This window comes from Labrus mixtus, chromosome 3 (genome assembly GCF_963584025.1).
Source record: "Labrus mixtus chromosome 3, fLabMix1.1, whole genome shotgun sequence".
Taxonomy (NCBI): domain Eukaryota; kingdom Metazoa; phylum Chordata; class Actinopteri; order Labriformes; family Labridae; genus Labrus; species Labrus mixtus.
In genome coordinates, this window is record NC_083614.1 from 22,124,196 (window position 1) to 22,132,434 (window position 8,239).

The window sequence follows — 8,239 nt, forward strand, 5'->3', positions numbered from 1 at the left end:
TATAACAAGAAACTATTTTACCACCTCTTATGCATTATTCTGTCTTTTTTTCTCCCAGACATTTTATCAACCAACCCTGCACTGTAAATAAAAAAATAAAAATAAAAACAGGCAGCCATTGAGAAAAGAGAAATAAAGGTGGATGTACTGTTGGATGTAAACTAGCAGCAGTGAGTAATGTCATGAGAGAGGAGCGCACTGGGGAGGAAAAGCGAGGAGAGAATAATAGCCAATAGGCAGAGAGAGCGACAAGAGCCAGAGAGATGGAGGAAGAGTGCCTCTCGCCCTCTTATACACACACACACACACACACACACTCACAGAAAACAGAGAGAGAGAGCTCTGCAGGGTGCCAAATAATAACCTTCCTTGTCATTATCATCGCCCAGCCAAACCCACTCTCCTCTCCACTCCTCCTCCACCTCCTTCCGTCTCCAACACAATCATTGCCCCATCGTTTACAGTGTGCTGCTAAATGGGAACATCAATAGACACATCCATTAGCAGCGCAAGTCCTTTCCTCTCTGATTCTCAAGTGCTTTAATAGCCGGCATACACACACACACACACACACACACACACACACACACACACTCACACACACACAAACTCGCGTGCGGCATCTAGGCCGGCTGTTAACCAAGCTTGCCCCGCACAGGCAAAGCCAAACTGATGGAGTGTATCATTACAGCTGGTTAGTAACATGGAGGCTGTTTGAGGGAGTTGCCGTCAGTTAAACCCCGAGCTGGAAACCGAGAGGGTGGGGCCGCTGCCTGGTTTTAAGTCGCTCTCATACGAGCAGCAGTCCTTGAATTTCTGCTTTCCATTTGGTGTTCATTTATTTCGCTCACGTCTGCACTGCTAGGATGTAATATTTTTGCTCTGTACTTCTGAAAGATTAATATTTCATCACAAAATGTTTGCCACTGTTTTTCATGGTGACGCTTTTGTAAGTGGCACTCTTTAGATTTTTTGACTTCTGCAGAACACTGCTCATAATAACTACCAGAGTCACTGTCACTTTGACAGCTCCTTTGAGGAGAAAAGATCGCTCAGATTTGAGGGGTTTTAACCTGGAGTGTGAATATGTAATGACATTCTATTGAGTCATATCCATTAGTAGTTCAGAAACATAACTCTTTCTCACGTATTTGTGCGCCATTACATCGTAAACATGTAAAATGTAAGCCATCACATCGTCTTTAAACACGTTAATGTTAGCTGCTGTTTATTCAGTTGTTTGTCCTTATTGTGATAACCTGGAAACCTACTTGACAAGTCAATGAATATTTATTAAGTACTGCGTTCTAACAGTTGACAGCGGTACATTAAAGGACACAATACTCATCTTTATGTAATTTGCACAGGCCAAATATGAAACACTAATCAATACACAGAGGGCAATCTTATTTAGAACATCATTAACACCTTGTTAGCCTCAGTGTGAACTTCACTGTCCGTAACCGCAGATAAAAATTAACATTGGCTGGTGATTAATATTTTAATGAAAATCAAAATAAAATGGGACGCGTCCAAAACAGGAGCTGAATGAGAAAAAGATAAGCAGGGACGAGGAGGGCGAATGCAGCGAGGGAGGGAGAGGGAGGGAAGGGCTTCCCACAATGCCGCCTCACATGCTATAATTTCAGCATGTGTGGGTTTTTTTTTTGGTTTTTTTTTTCGGATGGCGGGTGAAGCAGGATGCTGGGAAGCCTGGGAGGGGCACAGGGTGGGTAAAGGGGAGGGGGGGGGGGGGGGGGATATGGGGGTTTGTGGGATATGTGGTACGGCTGTTAAACTTGAATCGTGGGGATTGGTTTTGACGGGTGGAAATAGGAAAAAAAGTAAAGTGAGCTTTGTGCACACACAGACCGACAGACGAACTACAAATAGCATGCATGATACATACAATTACTCTCAATATAAAATGTTAAAAATCAGGAATATGATAGCAAAACATTTATCCTGTTCCCTTTTTTAAAGCACTTCAATAGATTAATATTTGTATTAATTCAATGATTACGTTAATTTCGAGAATTTTAGGATAAAATAGACAAGGGGGGTAAAAAGACAGCTAAACATCTAAACGTAATGAGTTTGTTTTCTCACATTAACACCATTATTACCCCCCTCACTTGGAGGTCTCTGATTCTTACCGTAACAGGCCCCGTTGTGTGCGTTAGTCAAGATGGTGGTAGACCGCAGACAGACTCTAGGTGCCAGTGTGTGTGTGTGTGTGTGTGTGTGTGTGTGTGTGTCCTTCCTTCGTGTCTGGACCTGGGTAGAAAACAAACAGAGAAGAAGAAAGCACAGGATAAATTCAGGTGTTGTTTGGTAAACCGTGTTATTAAAATGTCAAACACACACACACACGGTGATGTACAACTAAATTATTCATCAGCACTGACTGATGATGTGTGTAGCAGCATTAGCTGTGATAATACTGCACACATGATTTTAGACGTACAACAAGCCCACTCACAACCAGATTCCTACACACACAAACACTGGGTGGTCTTGAGAAACAATGACAAGGAGCCGCAGTTGTACATTAACACATGATTCATCTTGAGGGGGGAAAAAAAAAAGTTTAGACACAGGCTAGGTGGATTATGGGGGGAAAAAAAGGAATGCCTGAAGAACAAGAGCCACACTAACACAAACATATGGAACGGGCCTTTGAAGCCTCTTTGCAGTTGGTTCAATCAGATACACAGTGATTGTGCGTTTGGATGGATGTTATGTCTCTTCTAATAAACCCAAATGTCATTGATGTGCTTTTATGTGGTGCCCTAAACGCAATAAAGAGCTGGAGGATAATGACAGCGCAGACTGTAATGTATTATATAGAGCTGTGTGTCTGATGTACACACGGCATGATGAGACTGGGAGTAATGTGAACCGAGACAGAATGAATTATCACAAAGAATTCCTGAGTAAAACATCTTATGATGACCGGAGGGAGGGGAGGGGAGGGGGGGGGGGCCTCACTGGTTTAAAAAAAACACAGAAAAAAATAAATATTTTTTACAGGACATAAAATGTATGTCTTTTTAAATTCAAACTATGAAATTCAACCAATTACAGTCTTATTTTTTCAGTAGGGGAAATTTTCCCCTTTGAACCTAATTAACTTGAAAAATAAACGATTTAGAGTCTACAAACATAACTGTAAAACTACGCTTTGACGTATGCTGAATAAGATGCAATGTTGTAAATGTGTATGAAGTCCAATAGTGTTTTTTATTGGCTATGATAAATTGCAATGATAAAAAAAATGATGTTTTTTTAATTTTTAACTAGGTTAATCACTTAATCCTAATGTTAATAAAAGTCAGCAAATCAATGAAATTGTACATTTAAATGTATTAAAATTGAAAGTTTTTTTCTTATTCCCTTTATTGTTCAGATTCTAAAGGGAGTTGGCATTACCTGTTCATTGTCTCATATAATGACTCTATTAAGAGTTGAATAAGATCACTTTTCAAACCTCTAAAAAATCTAAGCACAGATTAAGTCGGTAGTACTTGTAGTAGCACTTTGGAATCCCATCACAGTACCCCATTAGTCAGTCATGGTTGTTCTCTGCATGCCCTGATGTTTTCTTTGATTCGTGAGCCATTTGGTCTCCCATTGTGACTAATAATGAGTCACACTGTGTACCCTGAAAGCTGCGGGTTCATTTGTGGTCAATAAGCACATTAAAGTTCCTTTGGAAGACATATTCATCAATGGGGTTTTAAACTGCTTTGGCCGTATTAATGATGTCTTTGAGCACCCTGCTGGTTGTAGTCCCTAAGAGTCCTTTTCAGCATCTTTAGTTCAAGAACAATTTAGTCTTCAACAAAAAGAACTCTTGCTCTAAGATGATGCAGGTTCAAAATCTTCTTACCAAAGACGTACAAAAATCTAAAAGTGCTGTGTTGAAGCATGCTATGTTGTAATCTTCAGGTCCATATATACTGTATATATTTTAATTATTATATATATTGTGATTATAAGGAGTGTTGGGTCTGTCACTACAAACTTGAATGCAGGGCCTGAAGCAAACTGAAACATTTTTAACATTTATTCAGCAGTAGAAGTCTTTTCAGCTCAAATAAGCCATTTTTTTTCCTTTCATATTACATGAAGTGAATCTCATGCATTATTAAAAGCTGTCTAGACACACAGCTCAAACAAAGATCCCATGCAAAAAAAAAAACAACACAATCTCTGGAATATTCCTAGAAATTCCTAGTAAATGTCTGTACAATCTAAAAAACCTTGCCGCAAAAGAAAACTCCCACAGAAAAAATGAAGAAAAATTATGTCTGGAATGTTGCAGAAAGGTGGCTTGCTAAAATAGTCTTGAGTGAATTATGGTTCCTCTGAACTCCGCTCGGCCGGATCTTCATTCATAGAGAAGGAACAATGATTGACCTTGGCCCGATGAAAAATTGCCTTGATTGTTCATTCTCCACTTTGATGTTAAATACAGTGAAACGGGGCAGCACAGGAAAGCTGCTTGCCACAGCCGAAGGAGAAATTAAACCCTTCATGCCGCCTAGGAACTGCTCCCTTTGTTTCACCCCCACTTGGTTCAATTGCCTACATCTGCCAGAATATACATGCAATTTACTATTTCCGTCCTTTAGAGCTAATGCATCCCACAGTTACGGCTCTTTTCTATAGTACAATCACTGTTTTTCTAACCAACTACTCCTGCAATATCCCCCCCCCCCCCCACACACACACACTCCCATCCCTCTCTCTTTCTCTGCCCCAGTAAGCAGACTTGCCGAGACCAGGGAGGGCGACTCCATTATTATGGACCCGGCACAAAGTCACCAATTTACACTCTCATTAACAGATCCATGTGCTGCTTGGTACATCAAAAAGAATAAAAAATGGGATTCCAGGACCACCCACATATTTTGCCCCCCCCCCCCCCCCCCTTCAAAACTGAACGCAACAATAAAATCTGTGTTCTCTCTGCCGGCTAAATGAGCCGATTCATGCGAACTGAAAAAAAAAAAAGGTTGCAAATGAACGAACATTTGAGTGTTTGATGGTACAGGGTGTTTATGTGTTAACGAGAAGATGCTGTTAATCAGGACTGAGTGCTTGAAAAGGCCCGGCTGTGGGACTGACTTGCTGTTTTTGTTCTTTTTCCACATAGTAAAGGAAGTCCTGTGTAATGGCAGCTTATATGTATGAAAAGAGAGTGTGTGTATAGGATACTTTAAATGGTTTATGTTTTGTTTAATTTAAGACAGACTGTGTGTCTGCAAACTGTGATTTATACATTATAGAATATAGTGTAGCCCTATAGCTTAGTGTTAGAGCACAAAAACTGCATCTGTGTGTCAGAAGAATGACAGAGCAGCCATACGACTAAGTCACAACGTGCTAACATCTTATTTCTAGCGACCCAGGACAGGTGACATTTTTCTCTATACTGACTGCTACAGAGGCTGAGGGGTCATACAAATAAACCCAGAAAGAAGTTATGAATGCAGTTTAAGTCAAATTCTGTAGTTGGTGACATTTATGTGGCTCAGTGGACAAAAGAAACAGAAAACAAATATTGAAAGAGGTCAAAAGTTCAACTCCCACCCGGCAACCCAGTGTTAGAATATAAGACTCTCGATAGATGAAGAGCTTACTTCGGCGTCATTTTTGTTTGTTCTGCAAGTTTTGGGCTTAAAAAGAAGTGCACACAAATTGTTACAAGAGAATAAGACATTTTTGATCTTCATGACCATCTTGCACAAATACAGTATCACATTTGTTGCATCAGATGGAGTCACTCTTATGAGTAAATAAATACAAGTGTTTAATTGTATGATGAGTGCGCACAGAAAAATGGCTACATGTTCAAAACTGCTTAAGTTGGTTGTGTGACTCACAAGTTTTTCTTTGTAAAGAAAAGGAATAATTTGCAAGTATATGTGAATGTCAGGTACGTCTGCCAACCTTCTTTGATCATTCATGCTTTTAAAAAAAAATGGAAATCTGCAGTGCCGTGTCAAAACAAACCCAAAGAAAATCAAGAAAACGAGCGGTACCGCTGTTTTCATCCCTTTACCTTTTATGTCTGAACACTATACACACTCATCTTTGTGCTTTGTCAGGATACGTCCATATTGTGCCTGTTTGTAATAAAACTAGCACAGACATGTAGAGCTAGACCACCCAGAGCAGTTACCCAAACACCCTCCTTATTCAAGAAAAAAAAAAAGTCACTAGTTTTAATTATATCCATCCTCTGGGCGTGTCTTTTTGCCCAAAACAGACATCCGAGCAACCCCCCATTCACCAACAGGCCACAAACCTCACCCAGGCCTTATGGAAAGAACTTTTTGGTGAACACATTGACCCTAGATGGAAATAAACCCATTCAAGAGTTATTTGAGGTTGAGGTTGCAAAGGCAATCTGACTTTATATCGTTTATTGTTGGATTTTCTCCTCCTGGAGCCCTAAATGGTCCCTGACTTTAAAGGTTCCTCTTTTGATAACATGGGCAGGATTTCAAAATCATCTGGGGAATTGTTAACCATATCAAAAGAGGTGGGATTAAATACCAATAATATCAACAACCTGCTTTAAAAAAGGGATAAGAGAGAGCAGAAAACCTGTACAAGACGTCGATGGTGAAACACACACACACCTGCACGTTGTAATAAGAAGGCGTCTGTTTCAGGGAGGAGGTTGTTGTGACTGCACACTGCTGTTTTCATGATCTATCATTTTCCAGCTGGCATTGTTGTGAGGGGGCAACCTAGTGGTGTGCTGATGGAAAGACATGGTGTGTGTGTGTGTGTGTGGGGGGGGGGGGGGGGGGGGGCTACACAGGCTGGACCCCAGCGACTATCTGCCAAACAAATCCTCCTTGGGCTTTGATCCTCTGCCCACTTTTCTCTCTGCAATTTTTTTGTTTTCAGGCAAGCAACTGTGACGCTCAGCTGCAATGAGATTCCAAGGCCTAAATAAAGGAGGATTCTTAAAATCTGCAACACGAAGCATGAAGCCGTTAATTTAAGTAAGAAAATGCTAAACAGGGCCATCACGCCTGTCTTCTTCTTCTCCTAATGTTGTCAATGTGCTATCCTCCAAGGATCAAGGGGTTAATCTGCTCTTGTTGTGTTTTAGCCTAGATGCTATCGAAGGCCATTTGTTCCAAGCAGCGTGGCTAATGACCCTGAGCTAACGCTTGGCGTTTGTCCGGGAACTCAGCGCACGGGAAGGTAAGTAACCTCATAAATTCTCGGGCGGGGAGCTAATGAGAGGGAATGGGAATACAAGCTACTGTCCATCATCTACTTAGCGCACAGACAGCAGTGTGCACACACGCTCACAGACACACTCACACAGGAACACCCTAATAAAACACCTCCTCTTCTTGTACCTAATTGTACTCCTGTCTTGGTGAGTGAATGTGCTACATGTAGTGTTTTATCATCGATAAGTCAATACTACATTAACTCTGAGATTATTCCTGTAAACAAGGAGTTTTATCATCGAGGCAGATGGCAGCCTCCTCAGACCCCTTCGCTGCAAATAACCATGCATGTATTTTTGTCTTGCATGCTTAAATGCTGCAAATATTTGATAGTGCAAAATTAAACTATTACATTTGTCTAGCACAAAAAAAAGCAGCTTTTATAATTTTTCTGGCAAAGAGGATCAATATCTACAGTGTAACATTAACACAGGCATGAAAGCCAGGACAAAGGTAAAACATTTGAGTCTTAACCTTGAGGTTCTTCATCATCCTATGAGCAGAAGAGGAGCATGTAAACGACAGTTTCAGGGTTCTGTGTATTCTTTATCGAGATACTTAAAAGTTCTATCTATATTTGTAGAAACACACATGGAGACGGGGTATGGCGAAGTGTGTAACATGTGAAACTGAGTGAATTCTGCTGTGATGGGAAAACAGCAGGGGTCCACTCCTCTGCCTTTATTCCATTCAGTCGAGCCTGGCTGCCTCTCTCCCTCCTCTGGCACGCATGCGAATATTTACGCGTGTATGTGGAAAAAAAAAGAAAAAGAGAGCGAGATTGGGTGCAGGAATAAGTACCCCACCACACTCTGTGTGTGTGTGTGTGTGTGTGTGTGTGTGTGTGTGTGTGTGTGTGTGTTCGTGTTCGTAATACCTCCAATGGCAGACTAATGATAGGTCTTATCGACACCCAGCAGTGAATGCAGGCCTTTGTCTCCTCGCGGGACAAATTATGGAAAGCTTCGGGGGCT